We start from the raw sequence: 14,665 nt of genomic DNA, 5'->3' as shown, positions 1-14,665 counted from the left end.
CCCGCCCCATTTTTCCCCACCCAGCTAGTGAGTTACTTCCCAGTAGCTATTTATGATGCCGCCTCTACGCCTCTAGTTCAGTCTCTTCTAATTGACCACTTATTTGCAAAACAAAAAAATGGTATTGAACAGTTATGCCAGCTTCCTGATTCTAGGACTTCTGTTGATGCTGTCCTCAATTCGGGGCCACACTCAGCTTCATACAGTCCCATTTAATCCCCCACACTGCCATGAACTGCTTGGTTGCACAAACACTGCTCTACTTTTTCCCCGCTAACATCTGCCTCTCTTTAATAGTTCACCCTTTTAAGGCGTGAGTAGTTACCAGCCACAAATTTTCAAGGCTGCACAGTTCTCTTTTGTTCTATTAATGAACATTCTGACCAGAGTTCGTCTTTTCAGCATTTTGGTTATTAATTTTATTTTTCTACTTAACACAATAAAACAAGTAAGTGGTCTGCTGTAGTTTTGAGTTAATGAGCATTTGAAATGGATTTCACATATCCTTGTTGGGTTTTTATTATGCAGGTGCAATCTCATGCAGCAAATTATACCATAACTAAACAGTTTAAGAACCCGTAAAGCTCCTCTGCCCTGGCATTGCTAAATTAATAGATTAACAGCTACACATAAAATGTCAGATGTTAAATATTTTTCATTAGTAATAAGTTGGAAATTTGTGACCTCAAAAAGTTTATGTAATCTCTTAAGTGCCTCAACCAGAGTTAATTTTATCTTATTATTTTTCAACTTACAAGGATTTTCAGGCAAGACTCTAGGCTGCTCTGCTCGTATAATTTTTTTTAATGAAACACCATTCAAACTACCTTTTCTGATATTATTTAATTGAAATATAGGGTCCAGTTTGGGCATTATGTGTTAATCTAGCATGTTTTCTAAGCGCCTACTGTCTTCTGGGTACCTTGCTGGATACAGAGGCAAATAGATGCACAGGCCTAGAACGGGGACATATGGGAGCACAATACAGTGCCATGGAGAGTTCAGGAGGGGTCCCCAGAGGAGGAGGAGGGGATTGGCTGGTTTCCTTTTTACAGTGGCTAAGAGCATACAGTATGGAGCCAGAAAGCTTGGGTTCAAATTCTGACTCCATAATTTATGAGATGTATGACTTGGGTTCCTTACTTAACAATTTATCTGGGTCAGAATGACCCCAGCTGAAAAGTGGAGGTATTCATAGTACATCCCACAGGGGATTGGTTCCAGGACACCCTGTGGATACCGAAATCTGAGGATGTTCAAGTTTGTTATATAAAATGGCACGGCATTTGCATACAGCCTATGATTGTCCTCCCACACACTTTAAATTATCTCTAGACTGTGTATAATACCTAATACAATGTAAACACTGTGTAAATAGTTGTTATACTATCCTGTTCTTTAAATTTTTAATTGTTGTATTATTATTTTTTGTTGGGTTTAAAAAAATTTTTTCAATCCACAATTGGTTGAATCTGCAGATGTGAATCCTGTGGATATAGAGAGCCAACTGTATAGGCCTCCTATTTGGATTAAAATGAGAGAGAATATTTTTAAAGCCCTTAGAGCAGTGCTTGCTTGATAAATGCTAAGTACTAAATAAGTGTTTTAAACAAGTCAAGTAAAATAAATAATGTGAATTTTGACCAAAGTATGAACTAAAGAAAACTCTGTTGTGAAAAATATAGAAACTAACTGGCAGGTATTTTAACATTTGTTTTTAAATGTATGGAAACTTTAGTTGATAATTAGCTTGCAAGGTTCTGTCACTAGGTTCTGTCTCCAGAACCTTGGCCAACTTTTGTTTCTTTTGGTTTTGGTTATTTTAACGTTTTCAGGTAAGGAATAACTTTCTAACAGAGAGGCTGCAACATGCAATGAATGGCCATTTGTGCTGTTTTAAGTTTCTTTCTTGTTACTAGAAATATTTAAGCAAAGGATGAACCTGCTGAGATGTAGCTTTGTGGGTGTCTGCATTGGATAGGGGAGGGAGGAGGAGGTCAAACAAGTGAACTTCTAAGCGCCAATAGATTTTTTTTTTTCGGTCATGATTTGGTCTAGAAAGGCATGTAACATTGGGATTGGGGCTCTGGAGGCGTGAAACAGCAATATCACTAGAGAGGCTGGTTGAAGTTGGGAAGAACTGAGAGAAGTTGAAGGCAGAGAGTGGAGAGCTCTAATTGCTGGTCTAAAACGTGGACTCTGGCTGGGCTTGGTGGTTCACACCAGCACTTTGGGAGGCTCAGGCAGGAGGATTGCTTGAGGCTAGCAGGTTGAGACCATCCTGGGCAACGTAATGAGACCCATGTCTCTACAAAAAATAAAAAATTAGCTGCATATGGTGGTGCATGCCTGAAGTCCTAGCTACCCAGGAGGCTGAGTCAAGAGGCTGAGGATTGCTTTACATACATACATACATACATACATACATACATACATACATACATGGACTTCGTTTTGTAGAGAATGGAGAGGCATTGCCTGTTTTGAATAGGAGAGTGACTTAGATTAAAAGGGAGGTTTTAGATGGATTAATCTGGTAACAGGTGCTCAGATTGGAAGCAGGAGTCCTGGAAGCCAAGGCCCCTGTGCAGGCAGGCAGGGATAAGATGGTGTGGGAGAGGTAGCTACAATGACTTTGAGCTCCAGACCTGAGGCAAGCTGGTATAGAGGTATTTGAGGATCAAAAAGAGTATTTAGCCCTCGGAGCAGGTGGCGGCGGGGGCCTGTGCAGCAATGGCCTGTGCAGCAATGGCTAAGATCAAGTCTCGGGACCTTCGCGGGAAGGAGAAGGAGAAGCTGCTCAAACAGCTGGATGACCTGAAGGTGGAGCTGTCCCAGCTGTGCATCGCCACTGACAGGCGGCGCGGTCTCCAAGCTCTCTAAGATCCGTGTCGTCCACAATTCCATTGCCCGTGCCCTCACCGTAATTAACTAGACTCACACAAAGAAAACCTCAGGAAATTCTACAAGGGCAAGAAGTACAAGCCCTTGGACCTGCGGCCTGAGAAAACATGCGCCTGCGCCACTGGCCCAGCAAGCACGAGGAGAACCTGAAGACCAAGAAGCAGCCGCGGAAGGAGCGGCTGTACCTGCTGCAGAAGTACACAGTGAAGGCCTGAACGTCACATTGTCAATAAAAGAGAGCTGGCTGAAGAGAACAAAAGAAAAGTGTGTATTTAATATGCAATTCTGTATTCATTCAACAAATATTTATTGAAGGCAAACTGCAGAACTCATAACCCTCTGATGGTGGATTCATCATGTGGTTCTCATGCAGGAGCAAAACACACAGCATATGCCTTCCATGTGCAGCATAAATCCCACTGCAGTGAGCCATGTTACAGGGCAGTTTCTGCCTGTACCAAAACAGAAGCTGCTTTCTCTGGGCCTCCGCGTGTAGCAGGGTTCCTTCACTTTTAATGAAAATGTCTGATTGTGTGTCTTCATTAACTACAAAGAGATCAGACCAGTGGAACTGAAGATGGCTTTGATGTTCTACAATCAAGTCAGATTTATTCATCATAGCCCTGTGTGTCTTTCTACCTCAAAACACCAGGTTACCGCTAAAATCGAAATAAACTCATCAAAGTGCCATAGCACGAGATCCAGCTGTGCCTCCATCGCTGCCCTTCTTTCCTTGTATTCAGAACTTCCACTTTCTATTTCGCTTTTGGCTTCACAGTTTGAGACTGGGAAAAGGCTTATTATCCCAAAAAACAGATGGCTGAGCCTTAGAGAGCTGGTGAATTTCTGCAGAGATGATCAGTATAGCACTTAGCACATTGTTGGTGCTCAAGAAGTGTACTAAAAGTTAAAACAGATTTTAAATAGACTAACTTTGCTGTTATTGAGGTATCCTAAGGGAGCTTTTAAATCCCCAGTGTTACCAAAATGCCCAGCCATCCTTGGAAAAACTAACTAAAGCAGTCTGGAATAGACTTTCCTTCTATATTTTCTGCCCAAAGATGACTCTTAAACTCCTCTCCACTCCCCAAAAGTTAAATGCCTGGAACATAGACAAGATGACAACCTTCTAATGCCAGGCTAGCATTTTTCACTTTAGTACAGCACAGAAACATGTAGTGCCTCCCTCTAAGTCCTAGGAAGTTCTTCATATGCTCATGTTACGGAGTAACTGAAGCACGGAGGTTGCCCGCCTACTGTCCAGTTCTTTTGGTAATGGAATGTCTTGTTCCTCTGCGTGCTGCCTGTGGACTCAGAGCAGTTCTGCTCCTTGTCAGATTGATTTGGCACACGTAGCACAGACCACACAAGTGGCCTCTGTCAACTCTGATAAAAAGGGGGAGCTCAACACCCTTTTATGAACATTCTCCTTTAAACCTGTCAGGCTCTAAAATTAGGCAGGAGTTGCTATCACCAGACATTCTTCTGTCTGAAGGGGCTGCCCTTTGCAGCCTACCTTCATCTTTCATAGATGAGCACATCTCATGACTGGCGATAATGGGAGTCCTGGCATTTGCCGCAGATAGCTCAGTATCTGAACTGGATCAAATGCATTACTGAAGGTTGTTTTCAGGAACCTAACTGATTACACATTCACGCATCTTAACACAATTGATTTTATTACTAAATGTATGCATCTCAAGGAGAATAATAATTTCAAGAGAGACAGTTGATCTTTGCACAACTAAGGTCATTCATTTGAAGGAACAGTAATGTTCCATTGATTTGTCATATTTACTTCTCTTTTTTCTTTAAAGGAAGATATTCTTTTTTTTTTAAAATCAGATTTACATGTTAAGGCAGCTAGATGTGTATTTAGTGATTGCCATCTTGTGCTAAAACACGCTTCCATTGGTGATGCCTCTGGAAAGTTGTGCTTGACAACGGAGATGGGATTTCTGAAACTTTAGACTTATGTACTTTATATAAATGTACACCATTTCTTCAGTAGTTTTTTTTTTTTTAATGTAAAGCATTCAGCTCAAGGATCTGTGAGTTCTTATCTGTTAAATAGTTATTCTTAGAATATGGTTTTAAATGTGCAAAATCAGAAGCTGCCTTAAATTTAATTGATTACTTAAAAAGTTGGGATAGCTTTATGATTTGCTCAAGCATTTTTTTATTTGTGAAATGAATTGTGTCTGTTAAGCCTTAAAAAAATACTATTGAAATTGAATTTTTTTAGTAGAATGGCCATGGCAAGATATAGTGGGATTTTTATTGTTTTAATAATCTGTCTTCAAGATGGTAACACTAATGACTGTGTGGGGAAGGATCATCTTTCTAAGCTGACTCATTTTGCTAAAATAGTAACAGCAGCCACTCTTGTATCTGGAATATCACTTTTAAAATACTTGAATGAGTCTCCTTTTTAAGAAAATAACAAAAACAGTCTGGGCGCGGTGGCTCACACCTATAATCCCAGCACTTTGGGAGGTTGAGATGGGCAGATCACTGAAAGTCAAGAGATCAAGACCATCCTGGCCAACATAGTGAAACCCTATCTCTACTAAAAATACCAAAGCGCGCACCTGTATTCTCAGCTACTCAGGAGGCTGAGGCAGGAGAATCACTTGAACCTAGGAGGCAGAGGCTGTAGTGAAAACAGAAAAGCAAATAAGGGATAGCATCTCTGGCAGAATATTTGTCCCCTGGATTCCCTAGAGATGGGTGGTCATTGTCTTGGGGAAGAAGAAATGAATGTGTTAAATCTATGCCAAAGGCTCTAACACTTTCAACATTTTGCATAATTGCACCCAATAAAGATATTTACAAGGAAGTAATAACTTGAAGTTAATTACTTTGTGATATAGTAGGAAAAAAAACACTGAAACAGGGACTTGGGAGACCTTGGTAGTAATTTGCCATAAGCTGGCAGTGTTGCCTTGGCGGGTATCTTTTTTTTTTCTTTTAAAGACAGAGTCTGGCTCTGTTGCCCAGGCTGGAGTGTAATGACGCAATCTCGGCTCACTGCAACTTCTGCCTCCTGGGTTCAAGAGATTCTCGTGCCTCAGCCTCCTGAATAGCTGGGACTACAGGTGTCCTCCACCATGCCTGGCTAAGTTTTGTATTTTTAGTAGAGACGGGGTTTTGCCATGATGGCCAGGCTGGTTTTGAACTCCTGTCCTCAAGTGATCTGCCAGTCTTGGCCTCCCAAAGTTCTGGGATTGCAGGCATGAGCCACCGCACCCAACCCTTGGCAGGTATCTTTATCTTCTTGAATCTTATTTTGTCATTTGTAAAATAAGAGAGGACTGCTAGCTGGATGAGAGCCTGGAGTGACAACCTCTCCTTATATCTGAAACATTTTAAAGTCCCGGAATTTACTATTATTATCTTATATCCTCAGGGCTGAGAAAGAACTGACACCAGCTTTTGTTTACCAGGTGGCATAGTCTTGTGGCTGCTCAGAAAATACCCTTCTCAGCCCTCTATCAAGAATCAGCCTGGGCTTCATGAAGGGTGTGGTTCCTTACAGCCTTGTGGTGCTTAATGTTATTGGTTTGGGATGTGGAATAATACTGTTATGCTGCTGTGTGTCTCCACAATGAAGAGTTTACGTTTTTTTATTTTTTTGAAGAATTTTTATTAAGTACAGAAACTCAGCAGTATTTATTTAACCCAGTTTAGTGGCAAGTTCTTTGACCTCTGCCTTTTGCCATTTGGCAATGCAAGCCTCAGATTTATGACCCCAGACATTGCCGCCCCGGTGACAGTGATCTTAGCATACCCATTATTGTAACTGGTCCTGGTAGCTTCCACCAGCTTAGCCAGGGCTCCTTTGTCTTCCCGGTTAACCTGTGTGCAGGCAACACTGGTGCAGGTCTCCCTGTGGACTAGGTGTCCCAGTCTGGCTGTTCCTTTGATGATGTAGTAGGGAACCCCCTCTCATGATACAGGGCAGATGGGAAGACAGCCTGCTGGAGGATCCATGTCGTGCGCAATCACCACCAGTTGAGCCACCTTGTTCTCCCGCAAGGTAGCAACAGTGTTAACCCCTGCACCAAGGACAGGTGGTCTCCAGTGGGGACCTCCCCTTTGCCGGCAGCTTTCTTCTCAGCCCGGGCCAGCAGCCATCAGTTCTTCTCTTGCTCTGTCTCTGGTCAGTACCTGTGGGCCAGCCTAGGCAGCTGAGTGCTGTTTTGCTGCCCAAGGCTAGGACGAACTGGTTCCTCACAAAGGCACTTTCAGCCATGTTTAGAGGACAGCCCTTTGTCACCGCAGCTTGATGTAGCAGGGCCACTTGACAAAGCAGGTGAGGTCTCTTGGGGCCAGATGTCCTGCAAGTGCCAACATTCTTGGGTCTGTCTCAGGTGATTCATCACCTTGGCTGTCTGCTTCTTCACAACAGGGGCTGGGGCCACCGTCTCCAGCTGCCCAAGATGCCAACAGAGTCTAACATTTAAAGAAGAAGAAAATGAAATTAAGGAAAGAAGCTTTCTTAATTTAGCATGTAACTTCGGTCAGCCGCTGGCTGGCTCACTAATGCTTAGAACTAACTGTGGGTTTGAATCACTGTCGTAATGTTTGGTTTTATTTTCTGTGTCCCTCATGAAGGCTTCATATCAATATACTCTAAGATAGTGCCACTTATGAGATCTACCCGTGCTTCCAAAGACAATCTATCTGTTCATTGTGGATTCTTTGGTGGTGCTTGTAGTCTGTTAAGGTGAAAGGGGGTGCCAGGTCCAGGCTCCTTGTTGAACTGGATCTATTGTACAACTCATTTACTCTGCTGTTGACAAGAAGAAGGAAGACAGGGCTCTGTCTGCCTCACATGATGAGCTGTTAGCCCTGGAAGACAGACAGACTTTTCCTATTACTCAAGTGGGCATCTGTTAGATCCCATGTGAGCACTTTGTTTTCCTGTCCATTGAGGGTCCCATAAAAGCTTTGGCATCCCAGTACAGAACTGTGTGCACAGTGGACACTCAGAAAGAATGGAGATGTATTATCAGCTCTCTCATTGGTTACAGTATGGGAAAAAGGAAAAGGAAGTAATTTTGTTTAACTTGAACCTGAGTACTGTGGTAGCAATAAACTACCAAGTAAAGAAACAACACGTGCATTTAAGCTTTGGCAACTGTCTACTTATCAAGCACTAATGGCTCTTATATATATGTGTAAATGACATTTTATATGTTACTAATAATAGTTTAAGGTTCTAATATTCCTACCACAACTCCACTGTGGCCGATGAGAGGAGTCAGGGAGACTGGTTGGTCATGATGCTAGTGAAGTAGAGAGCTCTGAGCTGGTTTGCCTGTGTAAATGACAGAGAAGACACTTGCTTGTGAAACCAAATGACCAAATGGGTGCCTGGGTGTAGGGGGCCTTGGCACAAGATGGTCCTGAGGGTTGAAAGTAGGGTGGCTGAGAAGAGAGTGTTGCTATTAGCCCAAGTAAGAGGCCCGTGGAGGAGCATGTACACAGGTGTATCTGGGCACGTTGATATGGAGATGTGAACAGGCCATCTGCCACATGAGATCATGAACCCCCATAGCCTAGGCAACTTGATGGGCTTCTTAACCAGCCCCTCACAGGTGACTTCCAGAATGTCTGGCTATGGGCCTGCAGATATGGACATGGAGGTCCTTTGCATAGAGCAGATTGTTGGAGCTCTCTGAGATGGCAAAGAGGGAATTTGAAAAGAGAAAAGAGACAGCCAAGTATAGAATATTGCAAAACAGAAGGAAGAGGAGGCAATAATGGATCAGTTAGGAAGGTTGAAAAAGATTACAAGGAATGAAAAAGAACCAGAGAAATACTCCACCCAGGAAGCCAAAGAAGCAGTTGCCATATAGGGATTGAAAGGGATGAGACCTGGAAAGGAACCATTCAAAAATGTCATTTCTGAACAATGAAAGAAAAAGAACAGATTCTCCAATAAATGGTGTATAATAGTTGGCCATTTGGGGAAAAGTAGTTAGATCCCAGACCATATGTAAACATAAAATATAAATGTAAAAAATCAAGATGAAATTATAGACAAATATTTTTATAACTTGGAGTAGAGAATGTTTTATAAGAGAGGAAGCTAAAAAGGAAAAACAGATATTTGGGTACATAAATATTAACACCTTCTTGCACCTCAAGACACCACAGAGAAAGTTAAAAAAAAAACTATTGGTGTACTGGGACAAAATATAAACAAATCATGATAGAAAAAAGGTTACTACCCTTCAGTGTAAGATAAATTTCTGTAATCAGAAAGGAGAAGTAACAGAATAAAAGAGCAGATATACTTTGTTCTCCAAGGACAAAATATAACATGACTATGAAAATGTTTGCTAATAAAAAAAATACAGTAAGGAAATGGCAGTGTTTGCCTATTACACTAGTAAAAATTAAAATCCATTTTAACATCCACTGCTAATGAGGCATGGACACTTAGGCAAACATTGTCACTGGGTACCTAAGTTGTTAAGTCCTCTTTGGAGAATATTTGGTCCAAATTTATTGAATTTTTGAGTGCACGTATACTTCGATTTAGCAGTCTCATGTCTAAGAATATATCATACATAAATCATACCATGAGAATACCAGATTTATCTAAAAGGGATTTATTCCATCATTACCAATCACAGAACATAAAGAATAGCCTAAATATCAATGAGAAAATGGTTAAATGTGTGTGCATCCGTAGAATGAAATATTAGGCCGCCATTTTTTAAATGAGATAAATCTGGGTGTTTTACTCTGAGAAGAATTCCATGATAAATTGCTAAGTGAAGAGGAGGGAGAATGAATCATAGCCCAATATTAGCCCGATTCCATTTATCACTATATAATAATAACTCCTATGTGTATTTGAACATGTAAATAGGTGTGTCTCTATGCACTCATGAAAATGTTGGGAAGGACATACACCAACAGGGTAAAGGCAGGGATGGAGAGGCAATGAGAAAGACAGAAACGTTCATTGATGACCTTTGAAAGAGCAGGGATGGGGATGGGAATCAATGGGATGGGAAAGTGGTGAGCTGTGAGTATGGGGTACTCGGGATTAATGATTAGGAAGATGGAGATGTAGCTTAAGAGGCAGACAGGGTGATACATAAGGTTTTGTTGGCTATGATAGGAGAAATTTTACTCTATCTGTACGCCAAAGAAAGGGAAAAATACAAAAAACAAAAGCTGTAATAATTGAAAGAGCACAGTAGTAGTGGAGGCAGTAAGGAATGGAATCAAGACAGGGTGATCCTCCTTTCTCTGGGGTTGCAGAGGCTGAATGAAGTTAGCAGAAGCTTTACCAGGAGCTACAAGCAGATAGACCCTGTGAGGGTTAGGCAAGGCCAGAGGCAGAGAGGGATGCAAATGGTGGTGTCAGAAATCAAAAGAAAAAAAAAAGGAAAACATTGGAAAGTACTCTTGAATTGATTTAGGTGGGAAAAGATGGAAGACATTGAGGAAGGAAAAGACATGAGACCTAAGTTCAGAGCCCAGCTGAGATCAAGTATTCATTTGTAATGAAGCAAGTTGCCATTTCCTGAGTGTCCAGCAGCCCGGGGCAGGAGAAGGAATCCAATGGGTTAGGGTCAGAATTAGAGGAGTTCCGGATTTAGTGACATTTAAAGAGCTGCCCAAAGGTCCCATGCTGGGCAAGGAAAGCCCAAGCGATGCTGACAGCCTGAGAGAATATAAAGAACTGAATGTCTTCATAAGAGTTTTTTAAAAAAATAAAAGCAGATATCTCAGGGGTAAGGAAATGACAGAAGTGGCAAAAGAGCAAGTTGGAGCCACAAGGTGGGTTGTCCTAGTTCTTTGCAGAAGAAATTCAGGCTCTAAGGGCCAGGGTATAACCAAGGTGATGGGTGAGTGTTGTGCTGTTGGTTTGTCTCAGGAGACTGTTAAGTCCCATGAGGGCAGGGATTATGCAGCTTGCCTTCTTTACATCTCCAGGGCTGAGTGCGGTCCCTGGCACATAATAGACACACAGCAAACATTGGAAGGAACCAGCGACTAGGGTAGGGTGGAAACTAAGGTCTTGGTGTTGAGGCATTCAGGTATCTCTAAGGTGAGGATGCTGGACAGGTTTCACTGTTAAAGTCACTGAGGGAAATCACAGGAGACCCAGGTAAAGAGAAGTATAGAGACTTGTATTAAAATGATGAAGAATTGTGGGAAAACTTCTGGTTTTAGTTGATATTAATTGGTAAGGAAAGAGGAAGTGACAAAAGCAGATGGTCTGACCAGTGTTTTGAGCCCAGATCCACCTGCCACAGAATATGTGGGATCTGCACGTTTGGGGGCTCTGCCCTAGACCTGTCATATCAGAATCTCTGGGGATAAAGCCTGGAAAATTGTATTTTTAACAGTTTCTTCACAGATATGTAGGCCCAGTCAGTAAGGCTCAAAAACCACTGGTGTAGACTCTGATGTGGAGCTTCTTGGCCAAGTGTGGGAAGCAAATGGAAGCAAGGAGTTTGTTGGCTTCTTCTCCTGACCCAGCAAATTCAGGGCAAGGAGAAAGGAAACACTCCCAAAGCCTCTTAAAGAAAAGCTTTGAAAGAAGGAGCTTCTTTGTACCCATTAAAATACAAAGGGGGAAAAACTGGCTTCAGGAGGAAACCAGTTTTGGTTAAATCAAAGAAGTAGAAAGTACGTGATGGAAAATGCCTAGGCTGTTTTGAATGGCTGTTTCGAAAATGTCTACATGGATTCCTTCCATAGTTATCAAAAGACTCAGATTATTTGCCCTTTTATTGAAGAGGGAGGTTTAGGTTTAGTCTCAATTACCATTCCATAAATGGAAATGGCAGAAAATACTGCTGTGTGTGTGCACGTGTCCATAGAGGAATTTGATAAGATATTTATACGTGTGTATATTGTGTGTACAGGCATACTTTGTTTTACTGAGCTTCACAAATAATTGCATTTTTTTTTAATAAATTGAAGGTTTGTGGTAACCTTGAATCAAGCAAGTCTGTCAGTGCCATTTTTTCAACAACATATGCTTATTCATCATGCCTCTGTGTCACATTTTGATAATTCTCAAAATACTTCAAAGCTTTTCATTATTATTATGTTTGTTATGGAGATCCCTCATCAGTGATCTTCGATGTTACTATTGTAATTGTTTTGTGGTGCCATGAACCACACCCATATAAGACTGTGAACTTAATTGATAAATATTGTATGTGTTCTGATTGCTCCACGGACCATTTCCTGTCTCACTCCCTCTCCTTGAGTCTCAATTAGGGCGATTAACGACCCTCCAGTGGCTTCTAAATGTTAAAATGCAAGGAGGACTCTCACATCTCACTTTAAGTCAAAGCCAGAAAGGGTTAAGCTCAGTGAGGAAGGAATGTGCAAGAGGCCTGGCTAGCTTTTGGTCTGTCTCAGTACAAGTTAACCAAGTTGTGAATGCAAAGGAAAATAACTTGAAAAAATTGAAAGTGCTACTTCAGTGAAGACATGAATGATAAGAAAGCAAAACTGCCTTGTATCTGATATGGGGAAAGTTTGAGTGGCCTGGATAGAAGATCGAACCAGCTACAACATTCGCCAAAGCCAAATCCATAGCAAAGCAGTCACTCTCTTCAATTCTGTGAAGACTAAGAGAGGTGACGAAGCTGCAGAAGAAAAGTGTGAAGCTGACAGAGGATGGCCCATACGGTTTCAGGAAAGAAGCCGTCTGCATAACATAAAAGTGCAAGATGCAGCAGGAAGTGCTGATGTAGAAGCTGCAGCAAGTTCTCCAGAAGATCTAGCTAAGATAACTGTTGAAGGTGGATACACTAAACAACAGATTTTCAATGTAGACAGAACAGCCTTATATTGGGAGAAGATATTATCTCAGACTTTCATAGCTAGAGAGAAGTCAGTGCCTGGCTTCAAAGCTTCAAGGGACAGGCTGACTTTCTTCTTAGGGACTAAGCCAGTGCTCATTTACCATTCTGAAAAATCCCAGCGCCCTTAAGCATTGTGGTAAATCTACTCTGTGCTCTAGAAATGGAACACAAAGCTGGGTGACAGCACATCTGTTTACACCATGGTTTACTCAAGATTTTAGGCCCACTGTTGAGACCTACTTCTCAGAAAAAAGATTCCTTTCAAAATATGACTGCTTATTGACGGCACATCTAGTCACCCGAGAGCTCTGATGGAGCTGTACAAGGAGGTGAATGTTGTTTTCATGCCTGCTAACACAACATCCATTCTGCAGCCCATGGATCAAGGAGTAATTCTGGCTTTCAAGTCTTATTATTTGAGAAATAATACATTTTGTAAGGCTGTAGTTGCCATACATTCCTCTGATGGATCTGGGCAAAGTAAATTGAAAACCTTCTAGAAAGGATTCACCATTCTAGATACCATGAAGAACATTCATGATTCATGGAAGGAGGTCAGAATATCTGCATTAATAGGAGTTTGAAAGAAGTGATTGTAACGCTCATGGATGATTCTGAAGGGTTCAAGATTTCAATGGAGGAAGTCACTGCATATGTGGTGGAAATAGCAAGAGAACGAGAATTAGAAGTGGAGCCTGCATATGTGATTGAACTGCTGAAATCTCATGATAAAACTTGAATGGATGAGGAGCTGCTTTTCAGGAATGAGCAAATAAAGTGGTTTCTTGAGATGGAATCTACTCCTGGTGAAGATGCAGTGAACATTGTTAAAATGACAACAAAGATTTTAGTTTGTTCCATAAACTTAATTGATAAAACAGTGGCAGGGTTTGAAGGGATTGACTCCAATTTTGAAAGAAGTTCTGCTGTGAGTAAAATGCTATTAAACAGTGTATTAGGCAGGGTTCTCTTAGAAGGACAGGAGTTTATTAAGCATTAACTTATGATCACAGGGTCCCACAATAGGCTGTCTGCAAGCTAAGCAGCAAGGAGAGCCAGTCCAAGTCCCAAAACTGAAGAACTTGGAGTCCGATGTTTGAGGGCAGGAAGCATCCAGCATGGGAGAAAGATGTAAGGTGGAAGCTAGGCCTGTCTCTCCTTTTCGTGTTTTTCTGCCTGCTTTATATTCACTAGAAGCTGATTAGATTGTGCCCACCAGATGAAGAGTGGATTTGTCTTCCCCAGCCCACTGACTCAAATGTTAATCTCTTTTGGCAACACCCACAGAGACACACCCAGGATTAATACTTTGTATCCCTCAATTTAATCAAGTTGACACTTAGTATTAGCCATCACAAACAGCATTGCTTGCTACAGAGAACTCCTTCATGAAAGCAAAAGTCCATCAGTGTGGCATACTTCATTGGTATCTTCATTTAAGAAAATGCCACAGTCACTCCAACCTTCAGCAGCCATCACCTTGATGAATCACTAGCCATCCACACCAAGGCAAGGCCCTCCACCAGCAGAAAAGGTTACGACTTGCTGAGGTCTCAGATCACCGTTAGTGTGTTTTTAGCAATAAAGCATTTTTTAATTAAGGCATGCACATTTTTTAGACAATGCTATTGCATACTTAATAGACTACAGTATAGTGTAATCATAACTTTTATATGCACTGGGAAGCCAAAAAATTTGTATCACTTGCTTTATTGTGGTTGTCTGGAACCAAAAATTCAATATATCTCTGAGGTATGCCTGTATGTTTATTTCAAGACTAAAATAAAGAAACTTCCTGTAAGGAGTTTTCTTGCCCACAATTAAGTCATCTTCACAATGTCCTTTCATTTTGGACTGCTTTCAAAATATTGTTTTTAGCATTAGAACCACACCAACTTAAAGCTTGG

General features: G+C 41.4%; 1 protein-coding gene and 1 pseudogene across 1 annotated transcript in view; both read left to right on the top strand.

Annotated features, from left to right (window-relative positions):
• PREP (prolyl endopeptidase) overlaps positions 1–14,665 on the top strand; it is a 125,737-nt gene that overhangs the window by 97,468 nt on the left and 13,604 nt on the right. The gene's annotated exons all lie outside the window — the stretch shown is intronic.
• On the top strand, positions 2,749–3,119 carry LOC116470379 (large ribosomal subunit protein uL29-like; annotated as a pseudogene).

Source organism: Hylobates moloch, unplaced genomic scaffold (assembly GCF_009828535.3).
Source record: "Hylobates moloch isolate HMO894 unplaced genomic scaffold, HMol_V3 SCAFFOLD_2, whole genome shotgun sequence".
NCBI lineage: Eukaryota > Metazoa > Chordata > Mammalia > Primates > Hylobatidae > Hylobates > Hylobates moloch.
Note: the sequence above shows the minus strand (reverse complement) of the source record. Positions and strands in the feature narration are given on the sequence as shown.